The 24,498-nt window shown below is 33.2% G+C and overlaps 1 long non-coding RNA gene and 1 pseudogene across 5 annotated transcripts; both read right to left on the bottom strand.

Annotated features, from left to right (window-relative positions):
• Nucleotides 1-362: 362 nt before the first annotated feature.
• LOC147494476 (uncharacterized) lies at nt 363-24,031 on the bottom strand. Of its 4 annotated transcripts, none has more exons than XR_015199863.1 (5): nt 23,584-24,031; nt 23,309-23,367; nt 2,485-2,596; nt 1,158-1,331; nt 363-543 (listed from the first exon to the last, which is right to left on the bottom strand). It is a non-coding gene; the product is annotated as an uncharacterized LOC147494476 (long non-coding RNA). The 4 variants fall into 4 exon arrangements; XR_015199862.1 differs by having other exon boundaries at nt 1,158-1,278; nt 23,584-24,027; XR_015199864.1 differs by having other exon boundaries at nt 363-529; nt 1,158-1,278; nt 23,584-24,027.
• Nucleotides 4,210-6,885, bottom strand: LOC147494477 (uncharacterized; annotated as a pseudogene). The gene is made up of 3 exons (XR_015198231.1): nt 5,111-6,885; nt 4,843-4,961; nt 4,210-4,736 (listed from the first exon to the last, which is right to left on the bottom strand). The product of XR_015198231.1 is annotated as an uncharacterized LOC147494477 (transcript).
• Nucleotides 24,032-24,498: the final 467 nt, after the last annotated feature.

The following is a 24,498-nucleotide window of genomic DNA, read 5'->3' as shown; positions in this document are numbered from 1 at the left end:
CAAAATTTGACCAAAGTTGACCCGAAATTGACTATTTTGACCAGGCTTCATGGGCTTGATTATGATCTTTTTCAACTTCCAATGGGTTTTTGACTTTCCAATTAGTATATTCACATTGTTTTTATGCTAAAATGTCGATTTTGTTGAAATTTTATCGTTTACGTATCAAAACCTGTAAAAATATAGAAATACAATTAATTTGCATTTATTACACACATAATTAACCAATATATAATTTTTCTATAGAGTTTATATTACAGTTTTGTATGCTTATTATATCACCTATTTTAAAGAAAATGTATGAACAATTGACAATTGACTTATATAAAAACATTGTCATCCACATCAATATAACAACAATCTTAAAAACAAACTCTTTTTATTAATAAATAATTTCATTATTTGATATCAATTTACAACCAACCAACCAAGATACAACATCAAACGTTTACAAAACCAAAAAAATAAAACCTAACACCATGCGGAAAATCGTTTCACGTCTAGCTTATCCAACCATCATAGCCCCGTTCTATTTTGTTCCATCTACAAAAAAGAAAAACAAACAAAAGCATATAATAGTTAGGTTCAATAGATCGTAAAGCGACAAAATTTAATATAGTACGTACACTGTGAAGTATACGTTACATAAGCTAGGGCTACTAGTTCAGATGTAATCGGAACCATCTCCACAGACCGCAGAATGCAACGAGGGCAATTGGGATGGAAAGAAGACTTGTAACCCTTACTTTTTCATGTTTTGACAAGGGTTTAAATCACAACCTAACTATAAGAAAACATGGTTCCAAAACTGGGGCAGAACCTGATTTATGCTATAGAAAACTCTAACGACCTAAATTGTAGAGACCATAACTTTCTATCAATAAATCCCAATAGGTTGGGGCTTGCTGCATTAGATAGATGACTAACAAAAATTTCATTCAGAGTTGAATTCAATCAAAATAACAAAATTTTGATTTTATAAGTAATATCAAAGACAAAGACAAAAACATAAAATTTACTGTTTTTGTACCATTCATATTTTAACACCAAGCCATCATAACTCTCATTCAATTTGAATTTACATCAAAACAACAAAATCAATTTGATTTTAAACAAACTCATACAGTATATAAACCTAAGTAAATGAGGTTACTCACCTAAATAGCAAATTCTCAAATCTTACAATCGACACCGAGCTCCCGAGTGTTGATTTCAAGAGCTGTAGCTATTTACTCCCAAGCTTCGCTTCCCCCATTTTCTTCTAGACCAACCAGCCAACTAGCAAAGCAATTTAATTCAATCCGCTAATCTACCGACAACTCTTGTTATTTCTATGAACAAAAAAAAAAGAAAAAAATGAAATTTCAAACTTGTATGGTTGCACTCTTTTTGGAGCCAAAACCTTACTAGTTCTCTTCTTATTAGCCTTCCCCTCTCTCTATTTGAACAAGGAAATTAAAACTTCCTCTCTCTATATGTCCTCTTATAGTTCACTTGATTTCCAAACTCTATATTAGTTCTCCAAGTCATCAATTCACATCAGCCATAAACACCCATTAATGCGATCCCCTTTCAAAGCTTTGCTTTAATTGTTCTTTCTTCTATTTAATAGGGAGATATACAAGGAAATTTAAGTGAAGCAAGACAAAGAAAGTTTGCTGACGTTGAGAGAGATATGAGGACTAAAGGAATTAAGCCGATATTCCTTTCTCTTGTCATTTTGTAACTCCTTTTCTAATACTTATCCTAATAATTAGCATTTAATACTCTTTTGTGCTATTAATATTTAATACACCACATGTAGCTAATGAGTAATGGAATATGAACCAAAATCTATAAACTGCTACTCACCATGCCGGCATCCAGTTGCCTATGGACTATGGTTCATAGCATAGTAGGTTGCGTGCCTTCTAATATATTTTTCTCGTAAACCAAAAGACATGAAATGCCGCTAATTAAATGATTTAATCTAGTCTAAAGTTTGGGTGATTATAAGCAATGAACTCATGTTGACTAGGCGAGTATTTTAACAATACTAAATATAGTATATAATTATTATGGAATTAAATTATTATTATTATTATTATTATTATCATTTATTTATTTCCCTCATTCGATACGTGTTTATTCCTAGGAATCAACTATATGCAAATTAAAAATTTCACACGTGGTTGCTTAACTAACTTAGGCTTCTAAATCGGTGTTAAGTTTATTCAAGCTAGACAAGGCTAAAACGTTAACCCGATGATCTAATTACGTAAGTGTCCCTAGGTTTCATGTGTAATTTACTAAACTACCCTTAACGATAATTCAAGACTTTACAACCATCTAGGTCTCATGGAATGTTCTAAGTAAAACATTTAGTTCAAAATTAGTGTAGTGCTCTAATAAGAAATATGGAATACCACTAGTTCAATACTCACTAACCCATCAAAAAACAAATGCCTATGAAAACTGGAAATATACAACATGAAGAGAAGTTACCTCATTAAAATACTTAATGCGCCGACTCGCTGAGAAGGGTAACAAGAATAGTAAGGGCAAAGGCATAGGCGACGAAATTGGCAACCTCCCCGATTATTACTAATTTAGGCACCTGATAACAAGAGAAGAACAATTAAGCATGCCCACTAACAAAAAACACTTAAGTTAGCCGAACGACAAGACTCATGGTTCTAGTGACACTTTTAAACTTATTATTTTCTTCGAAGCTCGGAACCTATCCATTTTCAAACTTATTTTTTATGTTTCTGGTTGGGTGCTTGTTCGCAGTCACACTTAGTAATTTTAGGTATATCTTTGGAACCACAAACTTAGACTCTAATAATCTATCAACCAAAAAAAAAAAAAGTTTCTTTTCAGAAAAATCATATTATGCATTTCAAATAGAGGATAAAAACTGAATTCTAGAGATTTCACCTAATAGAATAACTAATCCAACCAGCTGACATAGAGGATAATACACATCCAAGACTCGCATTGATCACCTATAACAACCAACCCATTCACATCTCACTCTCAAGCAACTGAGACCTAGCCAAAACAGGAACCAAATTAAACAACAAAAACATTTGATGAATGGCTAAAAATAACTCGTGACTATGTCTTAACTAACTCATTAGTTGTATTGAGAATCCCAAAGTGAAAATCGACATTAAAAAAGGGAAGATGAGTGGGGTAAAATCCAATTGATATAATTCAAAATCAATTAAATAGGAAATAAAGAAAAACCAAAAAAAGTTACATAAACCATAAGGTGTCCTAAACCCAATTACATGAACGCAACGCAACAATGGAGCCAAGACAATGTTCTAAAAAACGCTAGGCGGTAGTCGGACGGTAGGGGAAGCGCCTAGCGCCTTCTAAGCCAGGCCTTAGACTCGACTGGCGGGCTAAGGCGTTTTATTTAATTATTTAATTAATTAATTTTTTAAATATATATGTATATTGTATAATTAATTTTTTTTTCTCTGGATAGAACAGGTTATTTCACAGTTTTCACTTATTTGATACGTGGCAAGACCTCAAGACTTAGCTTGATATCAAAGTTGTTGGAATTGAAAAGGCAAAACGAAATGGAAAAATGGGTCATCGTTTTTCTTCTTTCTTTCATCTGTTTCTCTTGGTTGAAGTGATTGTTTTTTATGTAATTGTATTGTATGGTAAACTGTATGAATTTATTGCAATGGGATGAACGACTTTTAATGAAATAAATATTTTCCTTTTGCCGGTTGAATTCGACATGAATTGAATACTTCTTCATAACTGCTCCACTAAGAAAATAGAGCCCTGTGATGTTTGAAGACATAGTTCAAAACCTATCTTCACCGATCGGTGATCACTACACACCCACGAACGTAACAATGGCTACTCAAAGCATGCTCAATACAAATCAATTTTCAGGTGAAGATAAATCGACAAATACTAAAGACTCAATGATCTCCAATACGACTATAACCTATTTGTTTATCGTTTCATACAAAGTATTACATGATTGCACGATGTTCAACCCGTGAATGGATACTTACACATCTACAAGACCTTTACCAAAATTCAATCAAGAATTGGTGCCTTTAGGAACCTAATAAGATATCTAAAATTCTAAATGCAAAACAAAAGGAAGTTGTGTCTACAAAAATTTAGTCCCCTGGTTCACAAAAATACACTTAGCAAACCAAATTAACAAACCAAATGTACATCTACAAAACAAATCAAAAGTGCAAACCAAATTAACAAAAATACACTTAGCAAAAGTGCAAAACAAATGCTACAAAACAAATGCAGCAAGTAGTGCTCTAACAAAAAGGTGGAAATATTCCACTATTTGTCTACTCTTCCTCTCCATATCTCTCTAACACGATCTCTTCATCGGATTCAAACTCATAGTCATGTTCTCCTTCATCCTCGGTGTCCTCATCTGATACAAAATCCTCTTCATGGAGCTCTCTAACTTCAACATTTCTAGCACTTCTTCGAGGCTCTAAGACATCATCAGCTCCGGATGCTTCTCCAACCATTCCCCAAGTAACTCCCGAACCGGGTGCAATTTCTTCATCATCATCATCCCCACCATTAACAATCCATCCTTGTGCGGTACTAGCTTCACTAGCTAGTAGTACATCTACCTCTTTTTCCTTTTGCCTTCTATTCTTGTTGATGATCCTAGCATTGAATTGGACATAGACTAGATTGTTCAATCTCTCTGTATCTAGTCTATTCCTTTTCTTTGTATGTATCTACATAAAAGAGAAGTTTGAAAAAATGTTAGTACACTTTTAAGTGATCCAATTAGTTAACCACACGTCCACACTATATATGTCATAGTCAGTACTCAGTACATACCCCCTCAAAAGTGCTCCAATTTCTCTCGCATCCCGATGAACTAGTAGTCAATGAGAGTATCTTTGAAGCCATTTTTTGCAAGTTGGGTGTAAGAGTGCCATAGTTGGACCACCATCCAACTAGTCAGTAGATAAGCACACACAATGTCACAATATATATATAGCACAAGTTAGTATTAATTAATAATTTAATAACACATAATGCAAATGAATAACTAGGCAATACTATTTATCTAATAACACATAGTCTTACACTCTTATAGTCTTACCCGGATCATAATTAGCATCATTTTTGGCACATCCCGCTGCAGCTAAAGCTCTTCCAAACCCACCCTCTTTCTTCTTATACTTCATCAACTCGACATTAGAGACACGATCTTGCATATCAAAGTCATCGGCGAAGAACTTCTCAACACATGTGAAAAAGGCATCATTGACAAATGGATCATCTTTAATGTCTGGATTTTTGAAGAAGAAGTAAGGATTTAAAAAGTAGGCCGCCAAATGTAACGGACCATCAAGCCGACCATCGCCTTTGTCCTTAATAATATTAAGAATGGGTTTGTAGTTATCCTCCACATTCTTGAATGCCTCTTTAATCTCCTCCTTTGCTTGCAACAATTCACCATGTAAAAAGGGCATTGATGGCTTTCGATCCCCATCAACAAGGCGAAGTACCTTCACTAAAGGAGCAAACACTTTCAAGCAAAGTGTTACTCCATTCCAAAATGCCATACTTAGAACGATGGAATCGCCCGTTTTTCCCCTTCACAGTCTTGGACCATTTGGACTTCTCCCAATCATCACTAGTAAACATTTTCCTCAATTTTTCTTTTTTGTCCATCAAACTTTGCAAAGTTAGGAATGCAGTTGCAAATCTAGTGACTCCTGGCCTCACTATGTCTCTTTTCTTCGTAGCTCTCCTCATCATTGACAAAGTGTTATGATGTGAATAAATAAATATAGTGAAGGCCTTTGCTTTATCAATCACTCCTTTGAACCTAGGCAGCTTACCGATTCCTTCAAGCATAAGGTTCAACGTGTGAGTGGCACATGAACTCCAAAATATGTGAGGTCTCTTTATCAACATCAAATTTGCCGCAGCCATATTGTTTGAGGCATTGTCCGTCACAACTTGTACTACACATTGTGGCCCAATATCTTCAATACACTTGTCAACATATTTAAAGATGAAATCTCCGGTGTGTGCATCATCCGGCTTCATATGAAGAAAGAAAAGCCGTTACCTTCCTTTGCAATTGACACATAAGTTCATGATGCTTCTTCTTTTCCGATCAGTCCAAGCGTCGGTCATAACAGAACAACCATTCTTAGCCCACTCCTCCTTTTGCTTCTTGAGTGTGTCTGTAGTTCGCTCATATTCTTCTTTTAACAATGGCTCCCTCAATTGGTATTGGCTTGGAGGCTGATATCCCGGACCAAATTGACCTACTGCTTCAACAAACCTTCTGAAGCTATCATTATCCGTAGCATGAAATGCAACACCATTTTCATACACCCATCGAGCTAAATATCGATGCACATCATGTGTCCTTTCTTTCCAAAGTGCATCATTGATATTTTGTTGTCGCAGCTTCTTATTTGCATCAATTGAAGATCCGGGACTGATAGTAGAAGCAAACTTATCCATAGGCCCGAGAGAGTGTGGCCTTTTCCTTGACACTACCTCTTCATCTGCTTCATCAGTAATGTGAACTTCTTCTCTCACTTCTTGTTGTTGCTTCTCTTTATTACTTTTCTTCTTTTTCACTTCATCCAATGCGGCTTTACACTTAGCTTTATCTTCATCAGTAGACTTTGAGCATGGAGTTATTTGTCCTCTAATGTTCGCTATGTGTAGCTTTATTCTATAAACACCTCCACTGAACTCTTTTCCACACAACTTACACTTCCATTTATCTAGGTTATCTTTCTTGAATAACTTTCCATACTCCCAACCAATATCATTGGAATCCCGTTTCAAAAGATTATCGGGATCGGACACGGGCATTGGGACGCCAAGAAGAAGCCACATTTCCCGCATTTTCCGCCATTGAACTGTATAAAATAGGTATGTATAAAATAAATGAATCAAATAGGTATGTATAAAATAAATGAAGTCTACAAACTGACATCAATTGATCAATGGCATTTATCCATCACTCAGGTCTACAGGGCTACAGGCCTACAACAGTACAGCCATTCCATCAATTCACACTATAACTTATTGACACTACAGCAGTACAGCCATCCATAGATTGAGGTCAATTTTTAGCAAACAGCAGTTGAGCAGCTATAGCTAAAGAACTTATTGATGGACAAAATTTTGATGATAGAAGTTATAGCAAACAGCAGTTGAGCAGCTATAGCTATAGCTAAAGAAGTTATTTGTCCTCAGTACGGCTATAACAAGTTTACTGAGGACAAAATTTTGAGCAGCTATAGTCCTCACTCCTCAGTACGGCTATAACAAGTTTTTTACTGAGCAGCTATAAACTAAGTTCTATATCATAAACTAAAGAAGATTTTTACTAAGTTTTTTTTCATATTAGCCGAACTCAGTTTTTCATATTGTTGACTCAATTTCATATTAATTTCAAGTTAGGAACTCAGTCAAAACGAATTAGACCAGTCAAAACGAATTAGTGAATTGACAGCCAAGAAGAGTCTTAATTTATTTTGGTTGATGATTGTTTGTTTGTTGAAGAACTGAAGAAGAGAGAAGAAAAAAAAAAAGAAAAAAAAAAAGAAGCGAGAGAAAAAAATACATCTCGCGAAATTGCGGTGATGTTTGTTGAAGAGTGATTGTTTGTTTGTTGTTTGTTGATGATTGTTTGTTTGTTGTTTGTTGATGATTGTTTGTTTGTTGAAGAACCGAAGAGAGAAGACCGATTGTTTCTAAGCCCTATCGGGCTTTTTAGTTTTTTTTAACTTAAGCCCAAAGACCGATTGTTTTTAATTGGGCTTGTAAACCGCCCAACCCCACCTAGACCGCCCTAGGCGATTAATCCACCGCCTAGTCCCGATTAATCGGTCCACCGCTTTATCAACCGTTTAGGGTGAAAATCAGTCTGACTAGGCACCCTTAGCGCTAGGCACCGCCTAGGCGGCCGCCCTAGGCCGTTTTAGAACACTTGAGCCAAGAGAATAAGAAGAAAATTGTTTTCTTCAAACACACCTTTGAAAATGAGGATGGAAAAACACGATGGTCGCTGCAGCTACCTATCTTTCCTTCCGACCAGAATTGACTAATTGAGCATCTCAAAACAAAACACTAACAATAACAAAATAACAAATAAGCCTACAATTGGTAAAACATATAAGAATGTGTTTGGGGCTTAAATTTACTGATCCATTTATCATAACAAGACAAACACGCTAGCCAAATCATACAAGTATGAACTCTAACAAGTAAATTTAACTAATTTTAAAAGAAATGACAATTTTTTTTACCTCGAGGGCATGCTTGTAACGCTGTAAACTCTAAGTTCACTAATAATAGAAGTAAGCACTTCTCTAGTAACACTTTTCACTTCTTCATCCCATGTTTCAAGAACTAGAACCATGGAAACATATGGGTCACATAGTGGAGCAATTCTTTGATATAAATTCTCTCTGCTATTGCTTTGGTACTTGGGCTTTGCACCTATTGGGGTTCTAGTTCTACTACTACTTGTTTCAGTTGTGTAGAATAAAACATTAAAACCCCTAGATAATTTAGGGTTTGGTAATGATTTGAGTCCATTTGAAACGAGATACAACTTCATTTTTTTTTTCTTTTTTTTGGTTATTTGAAATGAGTGAAATCAGATTGAGAACGGAGAGAAGAACAATTTTTCTTGTTTTTTTTCGCTATTTATTAAAAGAGAAGAGGAAGTAAAGGTGCCCTTAAGTTTGTTAGGGCTTTCTTAGGCCCTTGGCGATCTTGGCCCATAGGCATTTTAGTTGATGTGTCGGTTCGCTGAAAATTACGAACTTCAAAAACGGAACCCCGCAGAGAAGTGACACAACAACCTCAGGGTGTGTTTGGCAACTATGATTTTATATTGGAATTCAGAATATATTTTCGAAAATTAAGAACCATCCTGTTTGACAACCGTTTCTACACTGGAATGGAAACGTCAAATCCCCAAAATCAATGAATTGTAAGTTTCTATAGGGCGCAGAAACTTCAGATTTCCATATATTCATAAATTTTTACTACTTGAAATTGAAGTCTTGGAATTATATTTTCAATTCCAATTCCAAAAGAAAACTTCCAAACAGACCCTCAATATATTTGTGTCGTGAAACTTAAAAGCGAAACAACACAAATTCTCTTGTGTCACTCATCTAAAAACCGACACAACAGACCCTTTCGTAACCAAACCGATACAACAAACTTTCCTGTAATGGGGTTTGGGTTAAACTGTCACAACCAGTTTTAAGAACCGACACAAAAAGCCTTTTCTTAGTAGTGCCTAATATAGCCATTTAGTGCAATTGAGTTCGTTATCACCAAGAAAGTGATTGTACCCTATATTTAACCAAGATCATACATTAAATACAGCTACAAGCCTACAACTTAGGTCTTCACATCCGGCTTTGAAGAAGGAAGAGCTGCAGTGAGTAGATTTGATAGGATGATGACAGAGGAACATGCAGAGTTTTCAATCTCTTGGAGGAAGCACGGCTCATTAAAACAACCTGAAGTAGAAACATTTATGTTATTGGAATGCAATTCTTTCTCCCCGACCATGCCTTGACGGGCTTTGCATCAAAAGAGAAAACTGGCCTATAAAGAACAATTCACATGCAAACCAGATAAAACCAAACTAACCTTCAGAAATATAAATAAAACTAGCTTTCGAACCCGTCCTACGAACGGGTGTCGTTATATTAAATTATTCTAAAAAATATTAGTAACTATTCATAGCTATGAAATATGAAAATTATATTAATCACTTGTTTAAATTTTTTGCACCACTCTCTATCAAACGAAAGCACCAAATCTTGGTAAAACCCGTCGATTTATTTTGGTTGTTATGTTTAATAATAGAAGTTTGATTGAAATTTTGTAAGAATGCTCAATGTGGCGAAGATGATATTGAAGCTACTTAAATAGCAATACATTCTCAATCATAATAAAATAATTATAATAAGTACTACTTAAAATGCAAAACTATACTTGTCGAGATATTATATTCTCCCTATATATAATACAACTATATTTCGAGGTTAGTTCAATGCAATTGCATCAAGTTTCTAATTTTACGTTAATTATTCTTTGAGGCTAGTTCAATATATGTAGTTGGATCTAGTTTCGATTTTCCATTAATTATTCTTTTGAGGTTAATTCAATGTAGTTGTATCAAGTTTTTGATTTCCCGTTAATTATTATTTGAGGTTAGTTTAGTGTAGTTGCACCAAGTTTACGATTTTCCGTTAGTTATTCATTAAAATTAATTCAATGCGGTTCCATCTAGTTTTCAATGTTTTAGTTAATGACTCTTTTGAGATTAGTTAATTGCATTTGCATTAAGGTTACAATTTTCTCATAATTACTTTTTTTGAGGTTAGTTTAATACATCCATCCAGGTTTATGATTTCCGTTAATTAATTTTGAAGTTAGTTAAGATCTAGTTTTCAATCAATTTCGGTTATTTATGCTTTGAGGGTAGTTCGATTTAGTTACATCCGTTTTGATTCCTAGTTAACTATTCTTTAAAGGTTATTTTAATGCATTTGCATCCAGTTTTGATTTTCTCATTAAATATTCATTAAGGATATTGCATCCAATTTCTGATTTCCTACCACATTAGTTAATATATGATTTTAGTTTAATGCGGTTACATCCAGTTTTCTATTTTCCGTTAATTATTCTTTGAGGTTAGTTCAATGCGGTTGCATCCAATTTCGATTTTCCATTAATTATTTTTTTTAGGTTAGTTTAATGCATTTGCAAAAGAAGTTTTCGATTTTTACCCGGTAATTATTTTTTGAGATTTGTTCAATGCAGTTGCATCAAATTTATGATTTCCCTTTAATTATTCATTGAGGTTAGTTCAGTGCATTTGCATCCATTTTTTTATGTTTCTATATTCGTTAATTAGTCTTTAGATTAGTTCATTATATTTGCATACAACTTTCGATTTTTCATTTATAACTCTTTAAGGTTAGTTCAATATATCTGCATCTAGTTTATGATTTATGATTATTTATGCTTTGAGATTTTAATTAGTTCGATGCAATTTCATCCAATTTCTGATTTCCCGTTAACTATTCTTTGAGGTTATTTTAATGTATTTGCATGTAGTTTCTGATTTTCCGTCAATTATTCTATGAGGTTAGTTCAATGCAGTTGCATTTGGTTTTTGATTTCCTGTTAATTATATTTTGAGGTTAGTTCAATGCATTTGCATCCAGTTTCTAATTCATCGTTAATTATTATTTGAGGTTTGTTTGATGCATTTTTGCATACCGTTTCCGATTTACTGTTAAATATTTTTCAAGTATTTGCATCCAATTTCTAATTTCCCATTAGTTATTCTCGGCGTTAGTTTAATATGATTTGCATCCAGTTTCCGATTTCTAATTAATTACTTTTTTAGTTTAGTTTATTACATTTGCATAAAGTTTTTAATTTCCTGGTAATTACTCTTTGAGCTCAGCTCAATGTATTTGAATCCAGCTGATTTCCTTTTAATTATCCAATGTGGTGTGTAATACCAACTTCCTACTTATCCATATGTAGTGTCCTTGCAAACATGACATAAAAATAAATTATGCTTGATTTACTATATTGGATCATCAAACATTATCAAGTTTCCGATTTTCCGTTAATTATTCTTTAAATTATATACCTGACTCACTATGTAGGATCTTCAAAGATTATCTACGAACGGGTCCTGTCATATTAATTATTCTGAAAAATATATTCAACTATATATGCATAACTATTATATACAGATATTATATTGCTCACTCATCCAAATTTCTTATAACATGAAAACCTCTCAATTACTCTCTATTAAAAAAAAATAACTCGCCATTGATAAAACCCTTCAACTTCATTTGTTGTTTAATAATAGAAGTTTGATTGAAATTTTATGAAATTGTCTAATAAGATAAAGTTCATATTGAAGCTACTTGAATAGCAAGGTGTTCCCAATTATACGAAAAAAGATTAGATAAACACCGTTTTAAATGCAAAACTATACTTATTGAGACATTCCCACAATATATAACACAACTATATTTTGAGGTTAGTTCAATACATTTGCATCTAATTTCTAATTTTCTGTTATTTATTTTTTGAGGTTAGTTCAATGCAGTTGCATCCAGTTTCCGATTTCTTGTTAATTATTCTTTGCTGTAGTTTAATGCATTTGCATCCAATTTCCAATTTACTGCTAATTATTCTTCAAGCTCAGTTAAATGCATTTGCATCTAGTTTCCGATTTTCGGTTAATCATTTTTTTAGATTAGTTTAATACATTTGCATCCGGCCAGTTTCCGATTTATCGTTTATTATTCGATGAGGTTTTATTTGCATCTAGTTTCTGATTTTTCGTTAATTATTGTTTGAGGTTAGTTCAATGAATTTGCATCCAATTTTGATTTTCCGTTAATTATTTCTTGAGGTTAGTTCAATGCATTTGTATCAAATTTATTTTTTGAAATTAGTTTAGTCTAGTTGCATCCAGTTTCCGATTTCCCGTTAGTTATTTGTAAAGATTAGTTTCACGCATTTGCATCCTGTTTCCAATTTATAGTTTTTTTTTTAGGTTAGTTCAATACAGTTGCATCCAATTTCCTATTTCCCGGTAATTTAATCTCTGAGGGTTAGTTCAATGCATTTGCATCCAATTTTCGATTTTCCGATAATTATTTGTTGGTGTTAGTTTGATGTATGTGCATTCAAGTTTTGATTTCCCGTTATTTATTCTTTGAGGTTAGTTTAATGCAGTTGTATCAATATTCTAATTGTCCATTAATTAATTTTTAAGATTAGTTTAATGCTTGTATGTGCATCCAATTTTCGATTTCTCATTAAATATTATTTGAGATTAGTTCGATGTATTTGCATCTAGTTTTCTGTTTCTCATTAATTGTTCTTTGACGTTAGTTTCATGCAGTATTATATATATTTGAAAATATTTGTTATTATTGGGGGTTTTTTTTTTCCAGTTGCTATTATATATTTTGTGATGTTATTTTTTGTATAATTTAATTTTTTATATGTAATTTGTTTTGGTTTGGTTTGGTATATAATTTATTTAAGCCCAACGTCTACTTTAACTAAATCAATAGTTATATAAATTATTTAAGCCAACGTCCGTTTTAACTGAATCTCGTTATTCTGCTAAAATTGGAAATTATAAAATTCATAAATTTAATTAGAATGTGTTGTAATTATTGTGACCTCTGGTTTTTGAAATCCTTAACTATGACTAAATTTTACACCTCAAATTGATTCAACTTTATTTGTTAGACCCATATATATAGTGCATACAATACAATTTTATTTGTTTTTGGTGTACACTATTACTTATTTTATTATTAATTTACTTTTTTTTTTTCTTTTTTCCCAGTCACGTGTGTGGTTAACAAATGCATAAAGTAAATGTTCAAGCAACTCAATTCATTTTTTTCATTTGTTCTTTCGTAATTTCATTATCATTTTCTATAAAGAAACTTTGTTATGTTAAATTTCACCTGAGATTAGTGTGGAAACTATTCTTTTTTAGTAAGGATTTTAGGAAAATCGTTTTTTGGTTGAAAATATTGTTTTTTTTGCAATTTAGTTATTTTTTTAGGTTAGTTCGATCTGATTTGCATCCAATTTCGATTTTCGGTAATTTAATCTCTCGAGGTTAGTTCAATGCATTTGCATCCAGTTTCTGATTTCCCGACAATTATTTGTTGGTGTTAGTTTGATGTATTTGCATCCAAGTTTTGATTTTTCGTTAATTATTTTTTGAGGTTAGTTTAATGTAGTTGTATAAATATTCTGATTGTCCATTAATTAATTTTTAAGATTAGTTTATTAGTTTAATGTTTGCATGTGCATCCAATTTCCGATTCCCTGTTAAATATTATTTGAGGTTAGTTCAATCCATTTGCATCTAGTTTTCTGTTTCTCGATAATTGTTATTTGACGTTAGTTTCATGCAGTATTATATATATTTGAAAATATTTGTTATTATTGCGGGTTTTTTTTTCCAATTGTTATTATATATTTTGTGATGTTATTTTTTATATAATTTAATTTTCCACATGTAATTTGTTTTGGTTTGGTTTGGTATATAATTTATTTAAGCCCAATGTATATTTTAACTAAATCAATAGTTATATAATTTATTTAAGCCAACGTCCGTTTTAATTGAATCTCGTTATTCCGCTAAAATTGGAAATTATAAAATTCATAAATTTAATTAGAATATATTGTAATTATTGTGGCGTGTGGTTTTTGAAATCCTTAACTATGACTAAATTTTATACCTCAAATTGATTCAACTTTATTTGTTATGCCCATATATATATTGCATACAATACAATTTTATTTGTTTTTGGTGTACACTATTACTTATTTTATGATTTTTTTTTTTTTTCTCTTTTTTTCCAGTTACATGTGTGGTTAACAAATGCATAAAGTAAATGTTCAAGCAACTCAATTCATTTTTTCATTTGTTCTTTCATTGTTTCATTATCATTTTCTAGAAAAAAAACTTTGTTATGTTAAACTTCGTCTGAGATTAGTGTGGAAACTATTCTTTGTAGCGTAAGGATTTTAGAAAAACCGTTTTTGGTTGAAAATATTATTTTTTGCAATTTAGTTTTTTTTCGGTGAGGGTATAACTATAATATATATACTAGTTTTCGAACCCGTCCTACGAACGGGTGCCGTTATATTAAATTATTTTAAAAAATATTAGCAACTATGCATAGCTATGAGATATGAAAATTATATTAATTACTCATTTCAATGTCTACAATGTAGCACCTGATTTTTTCATATAATAATTATGTGTTTTGTTGCCCTTGGTATTTTTTTAAACAATAATTATTTTTCAAATTAGATGTGTAAATAATTTGCAAGCAATGACATACTGGTTGAACTTAGCTTGATTCTTCCTTATTGTCAAAATTTTAAAAAATTTAAGACTACATAGTACACATATATAATTAATGGCTCTGAATCCCAAACTTTGGCATACACTTTTCAAGACTTGAGCATTTCTATGTCTTGAATCCGAACCTACCTATGCAATGCATAAAAAGTTGCTAGTACAATTATCATGTCATATTTGCTATCGAAGCAAAAGTAATCTAAAAGTAATTTCGTGTACTATCAAGTTATACCTTTTTTTTTATACACACACACACTCAAGAAGGATTTTAAACTCGAAACATATAATTTTGATTTAGTACCCTGTGTTTTCCTCCTCCATCTACATCCAAAAAATTTAATATGGATATGTTATCTTTCCTTGGCATTGTTATCAGGCACATTGCAGCTGAGTGTTCTACCAAGTCATTGTGCTGGAATTGTTGTGAGCCTGACCACATGGGCAGTGACTTCCAAAATGAGGTGATATGCCATACTTTCGGTAAGGCTGGTGACATTGCGAGAGATTCCGCTAGTGACCTCAGGGTTTGCAACAACTGCTATAAGCCTGGTCATATAGGTGTTTACTGCACAAATGATAATGCATACAACAATTGCAGGAATATTGGCCACCTGGGTCTTGACTATCCGAATGAGTCATGTTGCTAGGCAGTGCCCAAAATCTGAATATGCCCAAAATCTAGATATTAATTTTATTGTTGTTTTTTTTGACGTAGTAATGGTAGATCTTCTTGGTTGTGCTGGACACTTGGAAGAAGCCTTAAACCTTGTAGCGATGATCCCTATTGAATGTGTGTGGAGCACTCTTTGGTGCTAATCGGATCCATTGAAATCTTGATTAGAGAAAAAGTAGTCATAAAGAACCCCTCGGCTGCAAAACATTGGAGCAGAGGATGGGATTATACATGAGTAATTTGTTGGTGACATTACGCACCCAAAGTCTAAAGAAATGAAGGAAGCATTGGATGATCTTTTACGCACATCATTTGGACTATTTACTACTTAATCACTGAATCCCCATTAGGATATTGTAAAGAACCTCGATTGTGTGAGGATTTCCACACCGCGGATGTGTGGTGCGTGCGACGACATGAGGAGAGAGATTGTTGAGGGATAACATTAGGTTTCACCATTTTCATAATCGATTGTGCCACTATCTCATTAATATTTGGAAGACAGTTTCCAAATTTATATTGTTGAATGTTCTGGGCATCCACTTATTTACAATTACTCACTTATTTTAGAAGGTTAGCAAACTAAAACAATGCTATGATACTGAATCCCTACTCCAAAGGTGACAAATTACTTATATTTTTTCGAGCATCGAACACAATATAACTTGAAGTAGTAGAATTGTAAAAGTGATCGTGGCTTATATTATAAATTTAAACTAAAAATTAATGGACTCTATAGTGACAAACTTTCATAAATAAGAAGCGTTAAACCTCGCCATTAAAAAATACTATGTGACCAACATAATAAAGTTTTGGTATTAAAGTACTAATCTTCATGGTTTTCTTTTCTTTATTATGGAACTCTCAATGCCCTTCATTCCTTTAATTTTTTCTTCGAGATAATATATTTTATCTTTGTTGTGTTTATCATCAACCAAACAATCTAGCATAATATTTCTGAGGATGTCGAGTTGATTCTGTTTCTCTCCAACTTCTATTCTTTTCTTCATAAGTTCTTTGAAATTGAAGCCTTCAATTTCCATATCATGTTCATCCTTTATAAACTCAGATTGCGTGAAAAGTCACCTAATCCTCCTGCTTTTGCAAATGTAATATGTTGGGCTTCCATCAATTTCTTTAACTATGACGTCTTCACTGTTAAAGAATAAATGTTTTGGTAACTTTAATGTCACAGTGCTTTTGAATCATCCGCTCTCTAATTATGTGTTGTAGACTTGATCTTGTTGAATGTTAAGTCCTGCTTCTAGAATTTCCTTTAGCATTTTTTTTAACATAAGCTATAATTTTCATACGTGATTATCTGCAATATACATAATAAAATGAAGTCAATAAATAATTATAAATAATAGAGAAGAGGAAGAAAATAGGCTACCTGGTTTTTCGATATGTGTAGTTAAATTGTTTTTTTAAGGTTAATAGATTATGTTTTACTAAGTGATTGGAAGTTCAGTTTTCGTAGGTTTTTAGTTTTGTATATCTCTTAAATTTTGATATTTTGGAACAGTGGGCTTCTCCTTTTTTGCAACCTCCACTCTATCAAGAGCATGGATTATGACACGTGTCGGGTATTTTGAAATTTGGATTTTGAGTTTTATAGTGTGGGCATGTGCAAAACGTGTGAGGGGTCGTTGTTTCATTTTGAAAGGGCATAACACCATACACACTACAATAGACGGTCAAACTTTGTAAATGAATCGTTAACTAATGATAAGGTTACCTAAAGCTAAGAAACGTAAAAGTTTGGGTCCAATGCATATACCCATATTATTGGGACGACCTAAAACTAAATCACCTTATTTTAAATTAGATTTTTTTTTTTTTAATTAGGTAGAATCTATCGGGTTTAGAAACCTATAAGTATACTATTATCTTGTTGGGCTGGGCCCAACAAATTATAACATATCTTTTAATCGATAATCGTATCAATTCAAATTTGAATTGGTACCTCTTTTTTCCCACGCCAGTTTCTAACTCTTGTAACTTATGACACGTATGCAATCTTGTGTGGTCCAAGAATGTCAATGAACTTGTCAGCACCCATGGCTACTCCCAAAATCAAATAATAGTTTGGAGATATCCAACTATGTCAAAGGTACTTCGATTTTTTGTCCCTTGAGCTTTTGAAACAACTAAAAGTTTATGTTTTCTGTACTCACCGTTACTAATATATCCTCCATTTCAGTTATTTACACTTACCGCCATACGCATAAAGTTCTTTATCTTGCCATATCACCGATGGTCGCAATTTAGTAACTCTTTCCCCTTCTCTTATCCTTCTTTTACATTATCTTTATATATTTTTTTCTTGGATGAGGTTTAGTCAAGCTTCACCTCATTTTTGTATTTTTTTCTGGGCTTTAAGATTTTATGTTCAACTATCTTCCTCTTTCAGACCATTGTCACTGAAACAGGAGATGAAACACTTAGGTTTTGGAATGTGTTCCCTTCTCCAAAGTTTCAGGTAAATTCAGTGAACTGTATATGTATATTGCATACACATACCATAGAGAGCCTAATCATTAATACCTGATCCCAATTTTCCGATATCTCACAATGTTATAATCTTACTTTGTTGATTTTGGTCCATAACGCACTAAGTTTTATTGAGATATATGAACTAATATGGTGATGGTATTCTTGGTGACAGAGGAGCAAAACAATAGTGATCTATTTTCAAGGGTTTATGATATTGACAAAGATTTAACCAAGAATATTTCCACGCCAGCAGTTTTTAATCAAGAACCAGATTTGAAACTTTATGAGAAGAATATTAGTAGTTAAGACGACGATGATGATGATGACGCAACTTCGATGGATTCAGTGTTATGTGTTTCCGGATGTAGTCTACTTAAGAAAGGTTTCACACAGAATGATTGCACAGGTTAGTATCTTTTTTCGCATTATTAATTTGCTTTCTTGATTATAATTTCTTAATTAGTGTTTAATTTGCATTTTATGTTCTAGAAAAGTATATAATTGAGTAATGTTGAGCATTCTTTTTTTGGTCTCAGTTATTTGACTGGTACACTTGTTAGAATATTTTTGTTGAATTGTCGCAGTGTGTAATATAATTGTATATTATGTTATGGCAACAAAATGCAAATGATTGGAAAAGAGAGTGGCATTATTGAGGTTAGAAACACTAAATTTGAGGGATCATAATTTTGCTTCTGGATACACATCGCCTTAACAATAGGTTTCCTTTCAATTTGGTCTTACTCTCGATCTATACTTGAGAGAGTGATTGTGTTCCTTTACAAATTTACCTAGTAGTGTTTGAAGAGAGTGCTTGCTTTCTGTTGAGAAAGGGTTGCCATTAGGTAGTGATTTGGGTTCGAGTGTGGTGAGTGTTGTTGCGCGCAGCCGTAGTAAAATAATTAGATTTTTGGTGGGAGAGTTTTTGGAAGGAGAGTGGTTTGGGGTCGAGTGTGGCGAGTCTTTGCTGCATGCCTTTTAGCCGTTAATGAGATTTTTGGTGGAAGAGTGGTTTGGGGTCTAGTGGGGTGAGTGCTACTGTGAATGAGATTTTTGGTTGGAGAGAGTTTTGGGGTCGAAAGTCTTTGCGAGCTGTAAAATGCCATGCTGCCAATACATACATAAAATTGGCAATTATGTATCTATGATTGCAAAGACCTAATTTAGGGGTCATACATATGGGGTAGGGCTAACACGGATGAGCAAAAGGTTTTGTTTCAAACACCTTAGGTGGATTCAAGCCAAAATAGGTTCTTACATTAAGTTATGATGAACTATAGATAATTTAAATTGAAAAACAAAACATAAATTTGATGGATCTAACATCATAAATCCTCATCCAATATAGAATTCAGCTTGAAAACACTACGCTAATCCTCATCCAAATTTGATGAATTATTTGGGATGCTTAGGTAGTTCATATCCCAATTTGGTCCCTCCTATAAGCAATGCTTCATTTATTGACTTCAAATAGGCATTTTCTTTTCGCAAGTTTTCAATATGTTGATGAAGTTGTTTTTCTCTAGTATTTGCTTCATGCAGCTCTTCACGCTTAGTAATGACTTCTTTGTGGTTGACGCCTAAAACCTCAAATTTGTATATTTGTTTGTAGAAAGCGGATAGCTTTCCTCGCAGCATTTTCCTCGAAGTCTACTTTCTTAGTTTGATACGCCCCCGAAATGATTGGCTTATAGGATAATTCGGATTTTTGAAGATTTCTCTCATTATCCAAATCTATTATGACATCCTCAGAGCATATCGGTTGTTTTCAAGCTTTGATATGTAAACCGGTTCTCCCCTCGAATTTTTCCTTGATTAGAATTTCTCTCAACGTTGTCTTGAGTGAAATTTTGTGTTTGGTTTCATACTCCATGAGCTGCATTTTAAAATTACATTAGTTTATATTATCCGTAAATATACTGATCCTCACCATTGTCGGGGCATATAATGACTAAACTTGGTTCCATCATTATTTCATATAATTATCGATGAAATTATATTTCATATAATTATTGATGAAATTATTTTAAAAATTACATTAGTTTATATTATCCAGAAATATACAGTCTCACCATTGTCAGGGCATATACGACTAAACTTGATGAGCATTATTTCATATAATTATTGATGAAATTATATTTCATATAATATTTGTCGTAAGGGTAAGGGGTTCCGTGAATAGTTAATAGTGAGTGGTTGTTACACTAATACATGTCTTAAGTTCAATATAGTTCAATATAATTTTGAATTAAAAGACGCTTAATATCTCATGTGTTTAAACTTTTAATATTATCATCACTTGAATCATAAAAAAGAGAAATCAACAAAATTATTAAATAAGATACTGGAAAAGAAATTGTTTACCTTATCCATTTTTGTTAACTCTTTCTGAAGCCTTGATTGAATATGTTCTATTGCATGCAATAAAAAAAAGGAAAAAACTTCGCTTATATATGTAAAAACTAATGTAAATCAGGACTAAAAGAAAACCGAAAAGTTTACCTTTGTTTTAGTTTTGTGTTAGGAAGATCGTGGGGTTTTTTTTTTTTATATATGTTTGTTTAGGTTTTATTATGTGATTAGAAGTTTAGTATTAATAGGATTCTTATTAGATATGTTTGTTTAGGAAGTTAAGTATAAATAGGATTCTTTGGTAGAAGAAGTCGCTATGTAGGCCCGGAATTAGACCGTGATGCTTCCTTTGCTAGTCCAGAGATCTTCCTCGTAGTGAATTTCGGATACAATAATGAATCCAAACCCAAGATGCTTCTTGATCGAATCTAATCAGACTTTGTTGTACACCGGCCCAACCAAGAATATTAATCAAGTGCCTTCAAGAGAAAAAAGATGTCATTGCAGTTCAACCTCAAGAGTTGCTCTAATGACATTGCCCCTTTATGACCCAACTCAATCCCTACACACTTTGGTCCCACGCTTAAGCTGTCAACAACATCATCTATGTCCGATCAAGGATAGAACTACACCTTCTCGAACCGCCACCAATGTCGCCTTAGTAGCCGCTACCAGCTTTGGTCTTGAGTAGCTATCAAACTTAAATTTAACAATGCACCAAATTGAAGGACATAAATATTGTATGCTGTCCACGCCCATACTGAACTTTATGATCCTTGCGTGTTGTGGAAGAGCATGTTCCGTAGCTAATATGGCACCTAACATCGCCAATTCGCTTTAAGGTATCCCTCTCGCGCAAAATCCATCCGCTATTCGCGGATACTCTTCTCAACCCGAACACACCGGCCATGCAATACTGCAATGGAGAAAATATTTCCTTCATGATGGTGTAGTGATGCAATACATTGTTAGAGAAGAGTTGAAGAAGGTGAGGGATTAATAGGGTGCATGCCCATGGAAACTCGGACTCCTGAGGAAATATGGGTCCGGCCAATGAAGCCATTATAATATTTTGCAGACATCGACTATTTTGAGGGTCAAGTTCATATATTTCATCATGCCGGGTGATTTTTGGGGAGCTCTTTTTCGCCATTAATGAAACTTAGTAGTGTTCAATTGCCGAGATTTCCATGAATATAGAGAGGAAACTAAGGTTGGCCGGTGATCACTTGGTTGAATAGTTGAGGTATATGTTGGCCATACAGATTGAAATGGTGGGTTGAATATAAAGATGTTAATTCCCATATAAGTAGAATTCGTATCGTTAGATTGGGAATATTGAAGGCATTGAAGCTCAATAAATTCTTGATGGTGATGATATGGGCCATTAATTAGGCAATGGAGGAATTAGAATTAAGATGGAGGTCCAAGAGCAAGAATAATATTTGTTAAATGATTTAATCTAGTCTAAAGTTTGGGTGATTATAAGCAATGAACTCATGTTGACTAAGTATATTTTAACAATACTAAATATAGTATATAATTATTATGGAATTAAATTATTATTATTATTATTATTATTATTATTATTATCATTTATTTATTTCCCTCATTCGATCGTGTTTATTCCTAGGAATCAACTATATGCAAATTAAAAATTTCTGCGTGGTTGCTTAACTAACTTAGGCTTCTAAATCGGTGTTAAGTTTATTCAAGCTAGACAAGGCTAAAGCGTTAACCCGATGATCTAATTCACGTAAGTGTCCCTAGGTTTCATGTGTAATTTACTAAACTACCCTTAACGATAATTCAAGACTTTACAACCATCTAGGTCTCATGGAATGTTCTAAGTAAAACATTTAGTTCAAAATTAGTGTAGTGCTCTAATAAGAAATATGGAATACCACTAGTTCAATACTCACTAACCCATCAAAAGCAAATGCCTATGAAACGGAAATATACAACATGAAGAGAAGTTACCTCATTAAAATACTTAATGCGCCGAATCGCTGAGAAGGGTAACAAGAATAGTAAGGGCAAAGGCATAGGCGATGAAATTGGCAACCTCCCCGATTATTACTAATTTAGGCACCTGATAACAAGAGAAGAACAATTAAGCATGCCCACTAACAAAAAACACTTAAGTTAGCCGAACGACAAGACTCATGGTTCTAGTGACACTTTTAAACTTATTATTTTCTTCGAAGCTCGGAACCTATCCATTTTCAAACTTATTTTTTATGTTTCTGGTTGGGTGCTTGTTCGCAGTCACACTTAGTAATTTTAGGTATATCTTTGGAACCACAAACTTAGACTCTAATAATCTATCAACCAAAAAAAAAAAAGTTTCTTTTCAGAAAAATCATATTATGCATTTCAAATAGAGGATAAAAACTGAATTCTAGAGATTTCACCTAATAGAATAACTAATCCAACCAGCTGACATAGAGGATAATACACATCCAAGACTCGCATTGATCACCTATAACAACCAACCCATTCACATCTCACTCTCAAGCAACTGAGACCTAGCCAAAACAGGAACCAAATTAAACAACAAAAACATTTGATGAATGGCTAAAAATAACTCGTGACTATGTCTTAACTAACTCATTAGTTGTATTGAGAATCCCAAAGTGAAAATCGACATTAAAAAAGGGAAGATGAGTGGGGTAAAATCCAATTGATATAATTCAAAATCAATTAAATAGGAAATAAAGAAAAACCAAAAAAAGTTACATAAACCATAAGGTGTCCTAAACCCAATTACATGAACGCAACGCAACAATGGAGCCAAGAGAATAAGAAGAAAATTGTTTTCTTCTGAAACACACCTTGAAAATGAGGATGGAAAACACGATGGTCGCTGCAGCTACCTATCTTTCCTTCCGATCTGTAATTGACTAATTGAGCATCTCAAAAACAAAACACTAACAATAACAAAATAACAAATAAGCCTACAATTGGTAAAACATATAAGAATGTGTTTGGGGCTTAAATTTACTGATCCATTTATCATAACAAGACAAACACGCTAGCCAAATCATACAAGTATGAACTCTAACAAGTAAATTTAACTAATTTTAAAAGAAATGACAATTTTTTTTACCTCAAGGGCATGCTTGTAACGCCTGTAAACTCTAAGTTCACTAATAATAGAAGTAAGCACTTCTCTAGTAACACTTTTCACTTCTTCATCCCATGTTTCAAGAACTAGAACCATGGAAACATATGGGTCACATAGTGGAGCAATTCTTTGATATAAATTCTCTCTGCTATTGCTTTGGTACTTGGGCTTTGCACCTATTGGGGTTCTAGTTCTACTACTACTTGTTTCAGTTGTGTAGAATAAAACATTAAAACCCCTAGATAATTTAGGGTTTGGTAATGATTTGAGTCCATTTGAAACGAGATACAACTTCATTTTTTTTTTCTTTTTTTTGGTTATTTGAAATGAGTGAAATCAGATTGAGAACGGAGAGAAGAACAATTTTTCTTGTTTTTTTTCGCTATTTATTAAAAGAGAAGAGGAAGTAAAGGTGCCCTTAAGTTTGTTAGGGCTTTCTTAGGCCCTTGACGATCTTGGCCCATAAGCATTTTAGTTGATGTGTCGGTTCGCTGAAAATTACGAACTTCAAAAACGGAACCCCGCAGAGAAGTGACACAACAACCTCAATATATTTGTGTCGTGAAACTTAAAAGCGAAACAACACAAATTCTCTTGTGTCACTCATCTAAAAACCGACACAACAGACCCTTTCGTAACCAAACCGATACAACAAACTTTCCTGTGTCAGTTTTGGGTTAAACTGTCACAACCCAGTTTTAAGAACCGACACAAAAAGCCTTTTCTTAGTAGTGCCTAATATAGCCATTTAGTGCAATTGAGTTCGTTATCACCAAGAAAGTGATTGTACCCTATATTTAACCAAGATCATACATTAAATACAGCTACAAGCCTACAACTTAGGTCTTCACATACTGGCTTTGAAGAAGGAAGAGCTGCAGGTGAGTAGATTTGATA

This window comes from Coptis chinensis, chromosome 6, assembly GCF_015680905.1.
Source record: "Coptis chinensis isolate HL-2020 chromosome 6, ASM1568090v1, whole genome shotgun sequence".
Lineage (NCBI taxonomy): Eukaryota > Viridiplantae > Streptophyta > Magnoliopsida > Ranunculales > Ranunculaceae > Coptis > Coptis chinensis.
The sequence above is the reverse complement of the archived record's forward strand: the minus strand, read 5'-3'. Positions and strand labels throughout refer to the sequence as shown.